This window comes from Myripristis murdjan, chromosome 17, assembly GCF_902150065.1.
Source record: "Myripristis murdjan chromosome 17, fMyrMur1.1, whole genome shotgun sequence".
Taxonomy (NCBI): domain Eukaryota; kingdom Metazoa; phylum Chordata; class Actinopteri; order Holocentriformes; family Holocentridae; genus Myripristis; species Myripristis murdjan.
Window position 1 is genome coordinate 26,501,651 of NC_043996.1, and position 17,560 is coordinate 26,519,210.

General features: G+C 42.0%; 1 pseudogene; it reads right to left on the reverse strand.

Moving 5' to 3' along the window:
• Positions 1-4,786: 4,786 nt before the first annotated feature.
• On the reverse strand, positions 4,787-15,196 carry LOC115375911 (tripartite motif-containing protein 16-like; annotated as a pseudogene).
• Positions 15,197-17,560: the final 2,364 nt, after the last annotated feature.

Sequence of the window (17,560 nt, forward strand, 5' to 3'; positions counted from 1 at the left end):
AAAAAAGGAAACTGGTGGACCACAAAAAAAAAAAAAAAAAAAAAATCAACTGAGGTCACAGACAACTTTTGAAGTTCAAATAAACACAGACAAAAATAATTAAATAAAGAAATGCATCAATTATTACATACAATAGAAGGAAAATGAAATGCACACACTCAAAAATTTAAGATACACCTATTTAAGTTTTTTTGTTTGTTTGTTTGTTTGTTTTTTTGTCTATATTTAACATTCATTCATTTCATTCATTCATCTTCTAAACCGCTTATCCTCACTAGGGTCGCGGGGGGGTGCTGGAGCCTGTCCCAGCGCTCATAGGGCGAAGGCAAGGAAACACCCTGGACAGGTCGCCAGTCCATCACAGCTATATTTAACAGATTATGTATTATACTAAACAGCAAACATTTAAATAATTTAATTAGGATTAATTTACCGACCCCAGATATGTGTGTTGGACCTGCAGGATCTGAACTGCTGCTCATTTGTTTCCATTCTGTTAACTCTTACCACACCACTGATAGTTTTTATGCCATCTGAGTGTTTGATGATGGGAAAATATGGATAATTTTAATATGATGTAAACATGGACTCACAGATTAAATGAAAATATGCATGTGTATCTAAGATTGTATTGTAAGATTATATAAGACTATGTTTCTTGGCAATCTGTGTGATCTGAAGGCCTGTAATGTATTTTATATGTGAAATGAAACCATTCATCAGTTTCAGCACCAACACAACATTGTGTCCTGTCATAGCAACACACTGGATTTCAAATTGGCCCTTAAATTTCAATAAATCCCCCAAAATTCTGGTTTCATAACAAAAGAAAAATGTGAATGGCATCCACAATCACAGGTGAAGAAAATGCAGTTCAGTTCTGAGCTTAAAGTGTCCATCAAAGCTGGTTTCATTTCATCCCAGACACAGTAAAATGTAATAAATGACTTTTGAATGCAGCTATTTCTCCCTCCTGTCACACAGAAACTCCACACACAAAGGACCCTGGTGGGAATCAAACCCAGGACCTTCTTACTGTGAGGTGACAGTGCTAACCACTGCACCACCGTGCTGCCCTGAACTGAATCTTATTATAAATAATGTTTCTGTGAAACAAGTACTAGAAACAGAATTACTGGGAGTTGTGTTAGATGACAAATTGTCCTGGACTAAACATATTGATAAGATGGTATCCAAGATGGGAAGTGCTGTTTATGCCGTAAAAAGGTGTACAGCTTTCATGTCACCAAGGTTAACTAAACTGGTGATACAATCCTTAGTATTGTCAGTTCTGGACTACTGTCCAGCAGTCTGGTCTAATATTCCACCAGAAAATATAAAAAAAGTTGCAAATTGTACAAAATAGAGCAGCAAGAGCTTCAATGCATTGTGGCTACAGAACAAACGTTATAGCAATGCATAACTACTTGGGCTGGCTATCGATTAAGAAAAGATTACTACATTCTCTACTGGTTTTCTTTAGAAATATTATAATAACAAAAAAAAAAAAAAAAAAAAAAAAAAAAAAACATCAATCTTGTACAAAAATGTATAGTTTAGCTCAGATAGACATAGCTATGCAACCAGACATGCTACTAGAGGAAATTTTACACTACCCAAATCAAGAACAAACACATTTAAACAAATGGTAATATATAGAGCTTTGCAAGAATGGAACAAAATACCAGAAAACATTACACAAGAAAATGGTAAAATAAATTTCAAGAAGTTAGTCAAGCAACACCTGTTGACCATAGATAATTAATGGATAGGCCAATTGTAAATACACTTGCACTTAACGTAGCTCTGATGGGTGATGGGCTCCTGTGTGAATGTAAATTCTTAAGCCTTTGTACAAACAGAAACAATGCTTGGTAGATTGATAAAGAAAGAGCATGAATAACTGTCAAATCTTTAGATCATTGGACTGAGCTTGTTGGCACTGGATATAACTGTCAAAACTGTTTTGATCTTGGGTCTGAGCTTGTTGACACGAGATATAACATCAATAGTCCAGCTGTTAAGAAGGGGCTAAAAAATGGAGTTTTGATTGTGTTACCAAGACGCATATGATATACCGTATTGGCCCGAATATAAGACGGCCCTGATTATAAGACGACCCCCTCTTTTTCAAGACTCAAGTTTGAAAAAAGACTTTTTGAACACCAAATTAATTTTTATACAGAAAATAATTACAGTACATCTGAAACAAATGATTATAACAATATATTTGAGAGAAAAAGCATGTTATTTTGCCTCATTCAAATCTTAATATCTGAACATTTAAATATGTAAACTAAAGTGCAATCACATTCGTAAATGAATGGCTTCTGGTTTTTGAAATGTAAATAAACCAATCTATTGTGATAAAACAACAAAATTGCAATAACTGCATTAACCATCAAAGTGAAGTCTAACTGTAACTGTAGTCTTGAAACAAATCTGAATAAGGAAAAACATTGCAATAAAATAATGCAAACTGGTTAAACTTGAGAGTAGCTGAGATCTGTCATGACAGAACAGGGAGGGAGCGGCGGGGCGGATGACGTGCGGGACGATTGACGTGTTCACGATTTCTTGAAAACTGATTGACCTGCAGTCACGTGATTACACATGCTCGTGCACATGAGAGTGAACGAGCTTCATTCAAAATTTGAGCGGGATTGATGCATTTTTCGACAAGCTAGCGAGGAAATCCTTTTTTCAGCCATGTAAGTTAATTATTTTCAGTCCTCCATAATTTGAATAAGAAACTGTGTTCACCTGCCCCAGTTAGCAAACATATATCAGTCTCTTACCACATCTCCTGGCTACACAACAGCATAGGTTTCAAGTTTCGTGCACGCACGCCGTGCACGCTATCCAGGCTGTAATGACAGAAGACACCGGCGGGGCAGTTGACGCAGAGCGCGGTGGGACGGTTGATGCACTGAGATTGGCTGGAACCAGAGCGGTGCACAAGACGATTTTGGGCTGAATGAGTGACATAATAGGCTATGAAGGCTACCGAAGATATCTTACAAAAATATCTTTCTAATGCTATTAGTTATTTGCCAAATCTTAACCTGAAACGCAGTCAAGACAAATTATTATTGTTATTATTATTATAAGTCATAGAGCTCCCGCAGTGTCAAACTCAGATTTAATTAGGTTATGAAACCTATCTCTGGTTGAGTTCCTGTGAGAAAGACAGCTCATGGGCTGTTAAATTACAATGAAAATGAGACAAGGAAATTATGACTAGTGTATTTTAAATGCATTTTCCTGTTGATTAAGGTCATATCGCCAAAGAGGCAACATTGCTGTGGTTCTTTTTAACGGATTCTGAACGTACAGCGTGTAATGCTTTGGTACAAATATGGAATAAGGTCTAGAAATACAAGTGTTTAAAGACTAAACAGAATAACAAGCACAAAAACCTGAAATATGGCACACTTTGTGCTGTGCATCAATTGTCCCTCTTGTGTACGTCAATTGTCCCGCCGGGAGGGACGAATGACGGATTGGCGCTCGGTCTCTTCTCAGTCTGTTTGTGTTAGACTCAAGTATCGCTCAACGAAAAATCCAGTTGTTATTTGTAAAGGACATGTGTAAGTTGGGTGTGTGAATTTTTGGGAGCTCTGTCTCAATAATTTTCGGAGAAAATGGGATCAGACTGAAAACTGCGTCATCCGCCCCGCCGCTCCCCATTCGCTTCAATGATATCTGGCGCCATCTAGCGTCGTGAATGGGTATAATGTCTAGACCCCGAATATAAGACGACCCCCACTTTTTCAGTCTTATTTCATTGCAAAAAACACCGTCTTATATTCGGGCCAATACGGTATATGTAGACCTGTATTAATATTATTGATATGTAAATACTACATATACCACCGCTGACCTCAGTTCAAGTTCAAACTGTTTATTTGTCCCATTACTGGGCAATTCAATTAGCAGGCGAGTAAAAACATAAAAACACACAACATACATGACAAAATACAGTGCAATACAGTGTCATTGTAAACCATCATCATCGTCACATCGCACATCACTATCATTGTCATCATCACCTTGAGCATTTCATCATCATCATAATCATAATCATCATCATCATCACCACCACCATTACCACCATCTTTGACAACAAACCATGTCGGGATCTGCATGCCCTAGTGGCAGGAGCAAGTCAGTCAATTCTACCGGCCCATAGCATTTAGGGCACGGATAGAGACAGGAATAAATGAATTTTTAAACCTGTTTTTGGTGGCTTTAGGGGCGCTCAGGCGAACTCCAGAGGAGAGAAGCTGGTATTCAGCATTTAGGGGATAGGTGCCGTCAAAAAGAATGCTCCTGGCTTTGTTAATCACTTGTTTGTTGAAGATGTGGCTCAAGCTGGAGAATGGGACGCCTGCAATCTTGCCAGCCATCTTGGCAAATTTTTCAGTAGCATTCTTGTGTTTGAAACCCAGATTCCCATACCAGCAAATGACTTGGAGGAGCTGTTTTGTCTGTGTATTTTTGGTTATTTATTTTCATTTATTTTATTTTACGTTGTATTAGAACATGGATTGTATTGTATATGATGTTAATTGCATTGACACGTCGTAAAGATTATTGTAGGACCCCAGGAAGAATAGCTGTGCCTTTGCCACAACTAATGGGGATCCAAATCAATCAATCAATCAACCTTGAAAGAGAATAATAGTCCTGCCCACACAGTTTGAGTGACAGGTGATCTGTGTCCAGTGCAGTGCAGAAACACAACGGAAACAAGCGCTTACCAACACAGATGTTATAGAAATAGACGACAGAATCTCACACAAAACTGTTTTAATCACTCCTGTCTACTTGAGCTCACAAAACTCTGCAGTGGCTTCAATATAATTTGGAAGCCAGACTCCAGCATGGAGAGGCTGAGTGAATGTGGACTGGACTCTGTGGAGGAGAGTCATGGTTTCAGAGACGCTGTAGAAGGACAGAATACCTGCTCTGTGGTCCAGGTACACACCAACTCTGGAGGACACAGGGAGCGGGATTTTAGTTTTGATATTGTTGTGTCTGAAGTGGCACTTCTTGTTTTCACAAACCAATGCCCAAGATTTCTCATTGCGTCCAAATCCACATGCATCCCAGGTCCCTGTTCTGCTGATGTCCTTACATGAGATTGCTATTGAAACTTTCCCCTTCCACTCCACCTCCCAGTAACAACGTCCAGTCAGACTCTCTCTACTCAGGACCTGAGACCATTCAATAAATCTGTCTGGGTGACTGGGATATGACTGTTCTGGTCTCATTACTGTTACTTTTCTTTTCCTCTCAGATAATGACAACCATGTGTTTGCTGTGTTTGGATCCAGTGTGATGTGACATGAATATTGTAAGAATTCATCTCTGGTCTTGGGCTCTGGTTGTGGCAGTAAAACATCCACTCCAGTCACTGTAAGTGAGATCTTGGACCATTCCTCACTAAGAAGGTCCTGTAGTTTCTCTCTCAGCTCTGACACAGCTGCAGTCACATCCTCAAAGTAGCTCAGAGGACGGATGTTGGTGCTGGGTGAGTCTGTAGATTCACTGAGACATGAGAGCGAGGGGTAATTCTGTAGAAAATGGATGTGATCCTCTGTGTGTGAGAGCTGCTCCAGCTCAGCGTCTTTCCTCCTCAGCTCAGCGATCTCCTGCTTCAGCTTCTCCTGAACTTCTTCAGCCCGACTCACTTCCTCTTTCTGCTGGGATCTGATCTGCTGCTTCATATCAGACCTTCTTTTCTTAATCAAAGTGATCAGCTCAGTGAAGATCTCCTCACTGTCCTCCACTGCTTTATCAGCAGAGCGATTGATCTCCTCCACCTCCTACTGAAGCTCCTTCACGTCTTTCTCTGTGTCCTGGATTCTCTGCTGGATTTTCTGCCGACTCACCCCGAGCTCTTTCTGCCTCTCTTTCCATTCTGTTGCAGCTGAGACTGTGTGGTGGCCTTTATGTTCATCCATGGAGCAGAGAGAACAGATACACTGCTGATCAGTACGGCAGAAAATCTTCATCACCTCATCATGATTAGAGCAGATGTTCTCCTGAAGCTTCACGGTGGCTTCAACCAGTTTGTGTTTCTTTAATGGAGCGATATCATAGTGAGGCTGGAGGTGGTGCTCACAGTAAGAGGCCAAACACGCCAGACAGGACTTGAGGGCTTTTCGCTTTCTGGTAGTGCAGAAATCACAGGCCACATCTCCAGGTCCAGCGTAGCAGAGATCAGGAGGAGCAGCTTGGAGTCCCGTCTTCTTCATTTCCTCCAGTAACTCTGCTAACATGGTGTTTTTCACCAGGACAGGCCTCAGTGTGAAGGTTTGTCTGCACTGTGGGCAGCTGTAGATTTTCTTCTTCTTCTTTCCATCCCAGCAGTCTTTAATACAGCTCATGCAGTAGCTGTGTCCACAGGGAATAGTCACCGGATCCTTCAGCAGATCCAGACAGATGGAACAGCAAAATTTTGCCAAGTCCGGCTGAAATCCTCGCTGCGTCATTTCACTTCTCAGTCACAGTGAACGTTTGATAGTTTCACTTTCTATCAACAGATAAGAGTTGTGCTCTAATTCAAAGCAAACATCAGCTTTTCCTCACAGTCATTGGCTGATCTGCTGTTAACAGGCTTGTCGACTCTTGCTCTTCACACTGTGTTGTTTCCACTTGTCTTTAAACTGTCAGATCTGAGAAGCAGGAAATATCTGGGCAGAATATAACTCGTAATGTTTGAGATCAGACAGAAGTGGGAGGGGTTCAACTGCTGCTTCAACTCCAGGAAGAGGAGCGGTCTTAAAGAGGCAGTGTGTGTTTAGCTCTTATTTACAACATGAAGTAAAGTTTATGACAAAAATAGTTAAACTGTTGCATTTGGGCTCAGTGTGACTGAGTCTCAGTTTCATCTTCAACCAATAGCTAAAATTATCTCCAGTTATATTATGACCCTCCTGTCAGTGACAACTCAGTCAGCTCAGTCAACACAACAGATCCAACAGATACAGTCTGAAAAATGTAGATCAGGTTTACTGCACAGTATTTACTCTACAAAACAACAAGAAAAATAGCTGATATGTTGTAACGTCCTGAAAGGTGTTCAAAAAAAAAAACCCTAGAGTGACATTGAGAATAGGAAGTGAAATGAAACTCCTTTAACCCCTTCAGCTCCAACCTCCCCCTAAAACTGCCTCATAAAAAGCTTCAAAGTTAGAAAAAACATTTGTTTCCCCAAAGTACAACAGTGTCTCATACCCAGTGTTGGGCAAGCTACTTGGAAAATGTAGTGAGCTAAGCTGTCAGTTACTGAATATTAAATGAAGCTTCACTACACTGAATCTCCCCACCAGAGAAATATAGCAAGTTGAGCTACAATAAAATGACAAAATGTAGCTCAACTACATCAAAGCTTTTTTTTTTTTTTTTTTTTTTTTTTTAACAACAAACCAACTTCATTCCAAGTCATTACTACCTTAGTCATCAATAAAACTGTCAGTCAAAAAGTCAAAAAAGTGTTGAGTTCAATAGTTGGTGAAGCTGTGCTCTCTCTGCTTTTACTGCTACAAACCATGACAGCAGAAACAAACAACAAGCTTCACATATGTAACCAGGTGAAATGCTTCTCAAACAGTAAACAGCGCTAAACACTAATTTAAAGGCCCCATGCTGTACACTTTCTCAGGGTTTATTTTAACTGTTGATATCCCTAGCAAGATGTATTTGTGGTTTTGAGTACCTGTGGTCTGCTAAATATAGTTTCACAGCTCCTCTCTCTTGCCCTTCTCCCAGAGCTCTGGCAGCACGGTTTGTTTAGCCAATCAGAAGAGAGAATCAGCATCTCTCCACTGATTGGCTGACTGTTTTCTGAGTGACATATGGTCGGGCCAATCACAAGCAAGTAACTGAAACCTACGTTGCTCAACGGAGCTCAACGGTGCTCACTGGTAAACGGGAATTATCGTCTTATGTTGATCTATATTATGTATGATTGTCATGGCGACCGCTGAGCGTGATGTCATAGACCTGTTTACAGCCTACATCATCGAAAAGCTGCGCGTGCAATTTAGTAACAGAAGTCCTACTATTTTGCCCTGGCCGGACAAGTTAATAGCGTTAAATAATACCATCTACAGCATCAAAATGTCGCGTTGTTGTGTGTACCTTGTCAAAATTGGCATTCTAAAGGCAGATTAAGGTTCTTTAGGATACCTACCGGATCGCAACCATTTCAGAGCAACCGAAGGCGGCTGTGGCTTCAGGCTATCACGTAGCTTCGTGTAGACTGGACTGAGGACACGATAAAAAATGCTCGTGTTTGTGGTGCCCATTTTATATCAGGTAAGGTTAAGTGTCTACTCTGTGAGTTCACTAGAAAGCCTGGTTTGCATAAACACAAATGAGAATCTTTTAATGTTATGACCGGGCTTGCAATTAACACTTGCTCTCAGCCAAATTTTGGAAATGACTAACATGTTTATAACTTCTAAATTAATAAACATTTTAGCATGTATCAAATAGGGCTGTAGCGATACACTAATCTCACGATACGATACATGATATTCAGCTCACGATATGATATATATCACGATATTCGGCCAACGATACGAGTCGATACACTTACATCATTTTCTGAAAGATTTTAAAGGGACAGTGATTTTGGTGACATCTTGTGAGTGTTCCATTGACTTGAATTAATTGAACTGAAAACTGAAAGCATTGATCAATTACACAATATATGGCTCTGACTGGACAGAGAGTCTACAGTTTGCAAATGCTGGACAAAATGAATCAAAGATGTTATGAGAAAATTAGTCTGATTTATTGAAACAGTGCAAACTGTGGCTTACAAGCCTTTGAAAAGTGCAGTATCACAAGTGAACAAAACTGACACATGAGGTAGTCAGTTGCCACTAGGAGAATAAAAATAACTCCAATAATTTAACAATATGTTAAATTATTATTAATTATTTAACAATATGTTAAATTATTATTTAAAAAATGTAAATTACTTATCAAACAGACCTAACAATTCAGCTACCAATGAATGAGCAGTAGTGTGCATGTGATAACATAGATTGAAAGCCGAAGTGATACTGCTTCTCTGAATAGACAAGCTAAGCCAGTGTGCTGCTGTTAGCCAGTGAAAATAGAGCGGAGTGGCAACTCTTCACTTTGTTACACAATCTATGTCAGTGCGCTGCTCTAGTCTGGAAATCTTCTTTGCCTTTGCCAGACATACGTTCATATTCCACACAAAAACAGCATTTCATTCAAATTATGTCAAATTCCACGATATCCCGCGTTAAAAATAGATTGTTTTATTTGGCTAATTCCGCGATACCGCAATTCCGTGATTGCGGAAATTATAGGGCCTTACCACTGTTATAAAAAATAGCGGCGCAACTTGGTGGGCGTTATCCTGGTAATTTCTCTGCGTGAGAAATACAAAGTGTAGCGTGTGAGCGCGTGAACGGGTTGAAATTCGTGTGTCTCACGCCCAATGCGTGAGACTTGAGAGCCCTGTTTCACATTAGTGTGACAGAGCTTGCAAACCGCCAGACTTTTATCTAAATCGTCGCTTTCCTTCTTCTTTTTAAACCCGATGTGCTCCCACACATCTGCTTTTAAATATGAAGGTGCTGGATTTATATTCACCGCCATTCTCCTGAATCTCTTAGCTCTGATTGCGTAAACAGGAAGAGAAAGACATCGGTGTCTGTGTAAAAAAAGTATCTAGACGGGTAACTTGCTAGAAATGCTCTACATCGACACTAGCGGCTGGCTCACCTAATCGCTCTTCCTGCAAGCGAGGGGGGGAAATGGGCGGTGAGCAGAGCGCCAGATGGAACATGGGGGATTTGAATGGGGTTTAATGTATCGATACTCGCGGTTGAAAAATCGATACTTTCTGGGGAAACAAAATATCGATATATATCGCAGAATCGATAAAATTGCTCAGCCTTAGTATCAAACCTAAGTGTCATCAGGTTTTAGGTGCAAATAAAAAATACTGGCTTCTGAAATTATGACCAAATTGCTGCAGCTTCAGTCTGTGAGCATCTGCAACTGTCAGCTGTTCCATGTTGGGCGTTTGTTCTGCCTGAGTCACTTCAACTGGACGGAGTTTAATATCAGTGGTTGCATTTCCATTCACATCTGTGTGTGTGTGTGTGTGTGTGTGTGTGTGTGTGTGTGTGTTTGGTAATAAGGCACAGCCAGGACGGGTCCTAAAAAAAGAAAAGTTGGCATAAGAAGTTTCTTTAGAAGTCAAAGTGGAAGTTACTCCAAGAAAATAGGCCCACTTTATTTATTATATTGCTGATGTGGAGTTGATAATAATGGTGATAACAATAATAGTCAACTAAGCTATTGATGTTTTTCTTCAGTTTACATTGTCAGGTGGCAATTACAATAGTTCAGCATGCTTCTTTGAAATGAGAAATATATACACTTTTTTGTTATTTTATGTTCTATTGTCATTTCTCATTTGTGTGTTGAGAGGCAGCAACTGTTTGAAAAACACCAACAAAGAAAGTCTGTGAGGAAAATACAGTAAAATCTCTGATTACAAATGTTCCTGTGATTTTATACATCCATATTGATGTGGAATAAATTACACATAATAACTGTGAAACTGCCCCTCCTTGAACTGCCACCTTATCGTGGTGGAGGGGTTTGTGTGCCCACATGATCCTGGGAGCTATGTTGCCGGGGGCATTTTGCCCCTGTTAGGGTCTCCCATGGCAAACAGGTCCTAGGTGATGAGCAGTACTCTGCCGACACTGTTTACAGTGCAGGCGGGGATCTGCTGACGTCGACTGGGAATATTGTCGGGCGGTGGAACGAATACTTCGAGGGTCTCCTCAATCCCATCGTCACGTCTTCCGTTAAGGAGGCAGAGGCCCAGGACCCAGAGGTGGACTCGTCCATCACCCAAGCTGAGATCACTGAGGTGGTTGGTAAGCTCCTCAGTGGCAGAGCGGCGGGGGTGGATGAGATCCGCCCTGAGTATCTCAAGTCTCTGGATGTTGTGGGGCTGTCTTGGCTGACACGCCTCTGCAACATCGTGTGGCGGTTGGGGACAGTACCTCTGGAGTGGCAGACCGGGGTGGTGGTCCCTCTTTATAAGAAGGGGAACCGGAGGGTGTGTTCCAACTACAGGGGGATCACACTCCTCAGCCTACCTGGGAAGGTCTACTCCAGGGTGCTGGAGAGGAGGATTCGGCCGATAGTCGAACCTCGGATTCAGGAGGAACAATGCGGTTTTCGTCCCGGCTGCGGAACACTGGACCAGCTCTATACCCTCCGGAGGGTGCTCGAGGGTTCGTGGGAGTTTGCCCAACCAGTCCACATGTGTTTTGTGGATCTGGAGAAGGCATTCGACCGTGTCCCTCGTGGTGCCCTGTGAGGGGTGCTCCGGGAGTATGGGGTCCGAGGCCCTTTGATTGCATTTGATGTAAACATGAACTCACAGATTAAATGAAAATATGCATGTGTATCTCAGATTGTATTATAAGATTGTATAAGACTGTGTGTTTCATGGCACTTTGTGTGATCTGAAGGCCTGTAATGTATTTTATATGTGAGATGAAACCATTCATCAGTTTCAGCACCAACACATCATGTCCTGTCATAGCAACACACTGGATTTCAAACTGGCCCTTAAATTTCAATAAATCCCTCAAAATTCTGGTTTCATAACAGAAGAAAAATGGGAATGGCATCCACAATCACAGGTGAAGAAAATGCAGTTCAGTTCTGAGCTAAAAGTGTCCATCAAAGCTGGTTTCATTTCATCCCAGACACAGTAAAATGTAATAAATGACTTTTGAATGCAGGTATTTCTCCCTCCTGTCACTTTGTCTTTTCTGCTGTGCTTGGAGGGCATTACAGCACTTCTTTGTGTTTTAGCAGGTGAATCAGTCAAGACACACTGTCCTGTTATTTTCAGATTCTCTTCAGCTGGTTGATAGACTTTCTGGAATGAGAACAGAAGAAACACTGTTGATTCTTGGAAATATTTTTTATTCATTTTTTTTTATTCATTTTCATAAACATCCATTTTGTTGACACACCTAATCACTAAAATCTCATAACAGACATTTCTATCTCAGTAGTCACGTGATTCTCACACTCGACCTGTTAAACCAGCATGTCAACACTGTGGAGGAACACATGAATCATTTCCCACTGACAAGAAGAAGAATCAGTTCATTTGGACTGCATTTAAAAAAAACAAACAAAAAATAAAAATAAAAATCATAGTTACAAAGTACTGGAAACCAAATCAACAAATAGCTATTCAGCTACCAAGAAGGACGAGTGCAAACACAGTTCTGACTCCATTAAGTAGTATAACAGGAAGAGCAAAAACATGTTACTGTAAATATTGAGTGAAGTTAAGAATCATAAAGAGCTTTCAACAGTTTAATCAATGATATTTTTTTTAACATTTCCCTGTGAAGTGCAGTTCATTTGGCTTCTCTCTACTGTGGACTGATTGAGTTCAACCTATATCCACCACGGCTGAACAGACAAAGAACAAAATCTGGGAAGTGCAGGACTGAGAAACCACTGCAATGAGCATTTAGCAGCAAAATAAAAATACAATGAAATATTTTGCAGAACAATCATTTTAAAATTAAGACATATATGTGTAGTTCTTAAGTAAAAAAAAAAAAAAAAAAAAAATAGACACATCTTTTGTATTTCAGCCGATGTTGTTACCCTAAGACCTAGAAAGAGAATCATAGTACCGCCCACACAGTTTGAGTGACAGGTGATCTGTGGCCAGTGCAGTGCAGAAACACAACAGAAACAAGCGCTTACCAACACAGATGTTATAGAAATAGATGACAGAATCTCACACAAAACTGCTTTAATCACTTTTGTCTATTTGAGCTCACAAAACTCTGCAGTGGCGTCAATATAATTTGGAAACCAGACTCCAGCATGGAGAGGCTGAGTGAATGTGGTCTGGACTCTCCCCTTCCACTTCACCTCCCAGTAACAACGTCCAGTCAGACTCTCTCTACTCAGGACCTGAGACAATTTCATAAATCTGTCTGGCTGACTGGGATATGACTGTTTTTTTTTGTTTTTTTGTTTGTTTTTTTTGCCATTAATGTTGCTTTTCTGTTCTCCTCAGATAATGACAGACATGTGTTTGCTGTGTTTGTATCCAGTGTGATGTGATATGAATATTGTAAGAATTCATCTCTGGTCTTGGGCTCTGGTTGTGGCAGTAAAACATCCACTCCAGTCACTGTCAGTGCGATCTTGGACCATTCCTCACTAGGAGGGTGCACAGAACCCCTGTTCTGTGCACAAATGGCACAGGGACTAATCTCGGTCTGTAAGGCCCCCCCCCCCGGTCGTGGACGAAAGTCACGTGGAATCAGCACCCCGCCCCTCACCCAGTCGTCCACGAATGATAGCGCTCAGCCTCTCCGCCTTCCTCGATCGTGCATTAAAGGGACGCACAATATCCTCGTACAGCACCCTCCCCTGCCCCGGTCGTGCACGAAGGGGAGGCGGAATATCCTCGGTCATCACCTCCCGTCCCCCCGGTCGTGCACGAAGGGGAGGCGGAATATCCTCGGTCAGCACCTGCCTTCCCCCCAGTCGTGCCCGAAGGGGAGGCGGAATATCCTCGGTCAGCACCTGCCTTCCCCCCAGTCGTGCCCGAAGGGGAGGCGGAATATCCTTGGTCAGCACCTCCCCTCCCCCCGGTCGTGCACGAAAGGGAGGCGGAATATACTTGGTCATCACCTCCCGTCCCCCCGGTTGTGCACGAAAGGGACGCTGAATATCCTCGGTCAGCACCTCCCCTCCCCCCGGTCGTGCACGAATGGCACGTGCAATGATAGCGCTCAGCCCCGCATCCCCCCTGGGCTGTGAAAAAATTGCATGACTCAAACCTGTCTGTGGTGTAGAAAAGGTTGGGGACCACTGCTGTAGTTTCTCTCTCAGCTCTGAAACAGCTGCAGTCACATCCTCAAAGTAGCTCAGAGGACGGATGTTGTTGCTGGGTGAGTCTGTAGATTCACTGAGACATGAGAGCGAGGGGTAATTCAGTAGAAAATGGGTGTGATCCGGTGTGTGTGAGAGCTGCTCCAGCTCAGCGTCTTTCCTCCTCAGCTCAGCGATCTCCTGCTTCAGCTTCTCCTGAACTTCTTCAGCCCGACTCACTTCCTCTTTCTGCTGGGATCTGATCTGCTGCTTCACATCAGACCTTCTTTTCTCCATCAAACTGATCAGCTCAGTGAAGATCTCCTCACTGTCCTCCACTGCTTTATCAGCAGAGCGATTGATCTCCTCCACCTCCTGTTGAAGCACCTTCACGTCTTTCTCTGTGTCCTGGATTCTCTGCTGGATTTTTTGCCGACTCACCCCGAGCTCTTTCTGCCTCTCTTTCCTTTCTGCTGCAGCTGAGACTGTGTCATGGCCTTTATGTTCATCCATGGAGCAGAGAGAACAGATACACTGCTGATCAGTACGGCAGAAAATCTTCATCACCTCATCATGATTAGAGCAGATGTTCTCCTGAAGCTTCACGGTGGCTTCGACCAGCTTGTGTTTCTTTAATGGAGCGATATCATAGTGAGGCTGGAGGTGGTGCTCACAGTAAGAGGCCAGACACGCTAGACAGGACTTGAGGGCTTTCAGTTTCCTCCCAGAGCAGAAATCACAGGCCACATCTCCAGGTCCGGCGTAGCAGAGATCAGGAGGAGCAGCTTGGAGTCCCGTCTTCTTCATTTCCTCCAGTAATTCTGCTAACATGGTGTTTTTCACCAGGACAGGCCTTGGTGTGAAGGTTTGTCTGCACTGTGGGCAGCTGTAGATTTCCTTGTGCTCCTCTCCATCCCAGCACTCTTTAATACAGCTCATGCAGTAGCTGTGTCCACAGGGAATAGTCACCGGATCCTTCAGCAGATCCAGACAGATGGAACAGCAAAACTTTGCCGAGTCCGGCTGAAATCCTCGCTGCGCCATTTCCCCTCTCAGTCACAGTGAACGTCTGATAGTTTCACTTTCTATCAACAGATAAGAGTTGTGCTCCGATCCAAAGCAAACATCAGCTTTTCCTCACAGTCATTGGCTGATGTGCTGTAAACGGGCTTGTCGGCTCTTGTTCTTCACACTGTGTTGTTTCCACTTGTCTTTAAACTGTCAGATCTGAGAACCAGGAAATATCTGGGCAGAATATAACTCGTAATGTTTGAGATCAGGAAGAGGTAGGAGGGGTTCAGCTGCTGCTTAACTCCAAGAGGAGGAGCGGTCTTAAAGAGGCAGTGTGTGTTTAGATCTTATTTACAACATTAAGTTTATGACAAAAATGATTAAATTAGATAGATAGATAGATAGATAGATAGATAGATAGATAGATAGACAGACAGACAGATAGATAGATAGATAGATAGATAGATAGATAGATAGATAGATAGATAGATAGATAGATAGATAGATAGATAGATAGATAGATATACTTTATTGATCCCAACCAAGGAAATTCTGGTGTTCCAGCAGCAACAGTAGAAACATACAATAAAGTTAACTAAAAAAAAATAAAAAAGAATAAAGGCTAAATATATACAATAAAGACTATAAAGACTAAAAACTAAAAATATACAATAAGGGCTAACCTAAGGAAAAGAGATATGAGATGTGAAAATATACATATGGAATGAATATGACAATATACAGATGGAACTGAAGTATATACATGATTGTATAGATTGTATAGATAAGGAGAGTTAGCATGAAACCATGAAACCAAGAACCAAGTGGCAGAACCTGACGCCCGGTACTGGGATTCAGGAGCTAACCGACTTGATTCGGCCTCTTAAGGAATCACCACTTCCCCTCCAGTCTGAAAAACAGTGTGAATGTATATTAACCTAGGATGTAATATATAGATAATAAATAATAAATAAACAGTTAAGGTGCTGGGTAGTGGATAATAAATAAACAGTTAAGGTGCTGAGTAGTGGATAATAAATTAACAGTTAAGGTGCTGAGTGATGTATAATAAATAAACAAACAGTTAAGGTGCTGAGTAGTGGAGTGTTAAAAACAGAACTATACAGCAGACAGTTGTGAGTCTCTGTCTGACAGATGTGATTTGTTGTACAGTGCGATGGCTTGTGGCAGGAATGATTTCCTGTATCTGTCCCTTGGACAGCGAAGCTGTAACAGTCTTACAAAATGGTTAATTGTTAATTGTTAAATTGTTACATTGACTGTGTTTACATGGTCTTTAGTATCCCGGTTTTGAGGCTTATCCCGGCTTTGAACATATCCGGGATATGATGTTTACATGGAACACAGAGAAACCCAGTTATTCATATCCCTGTATACATGATAAATACCAGTAACCCGTTTTCTGATCACTGCATCCTATCTGCGCAGGCGCGTGTTACGTCTTTTATGTCTTTTATTTACAACAGATTGAGCGGGAAGTGTGTTATATTTATTATATTTAGAAGTAAGCCAAACATGAGACCTCTGTGGCTTCTAGCGGGCTTAGCGTTAGTAAATCCTCAGTAGTGCTTCTTCAATATTTTCCACCGCGACCTAACTTGTTCAACGGTGCGAGGTGGAAAACCAGCGTCACATAGCCTGTCCGCAACAGGTCGGCATTTCTGTGTCTTCTGCCATCTAAACATGTATGGCGCTTTTCCGCTAGCACCTATTCGGCTCCACTCGGTACGACCGAAACCGAGGCGAACTGAGTAGAGCCGAGTAGGTGCTAGTTCTTTAGTTCTTTCATTATTTTCAGGCAAATTTCAGTCTCTTCGTCGCTCCAAAAATGGGAAGCTGTCGTTGCCACCATGTTGCTTGTTTATCTGGTGCGTCACTCCGGGATAAGGTGTATACATGCTCCAGTATTCATTCATCTTCTAAACCGCTTATCCTCACAGGGGTCACTGGAGCCTATCCCAGCACACATAGGTCGCCAGTCCATCACAGGGCAGACAGACAGACAAACACTGACACAGACAAACACTGACATTCACACACAGGGGAAATTTAGCATCTCCAATTCACCTAAGCTGCATGTCTTTGGACGGTGGGAGGAAACCGGAGTGCCCGGCGGAAACCCACGCAGACACGGGGAGAACATACAAACTCCACACACAAAGGACCCTGGGCGGGAATCGAACCCAGGACCTTCTTACTGTGAGGCGACAGTGCTAACCACTACACCACCGTGCTGCCCTGCACCAGTATCCCGGCTTCTATTGGAGTACTCCAGGTAGCAAAACTGGGTTTCTTGAAACCGGGGTAAGGTCATAACCCGGTTTCTGAATTCGGGATATGGTGTTAACATGCACAAACACAAAAACGGGATACTTAAAAAACCCAATCAAAACCGGGATACTAAAGACCATGTAAACACGTGTACCATGTGTACATTGCACTGATTACAAAATCTGAAGGTATATCGTTACAGGCCAAGGTCTTGGCTGTTCAGCAATGTATCAGAATACTTTATTGATCCCCAGGGGGAAATTACTTTTTGTTGCAATAACAACTCCCACTCAAAGTGTAAAGTAAAAAGAGCAAT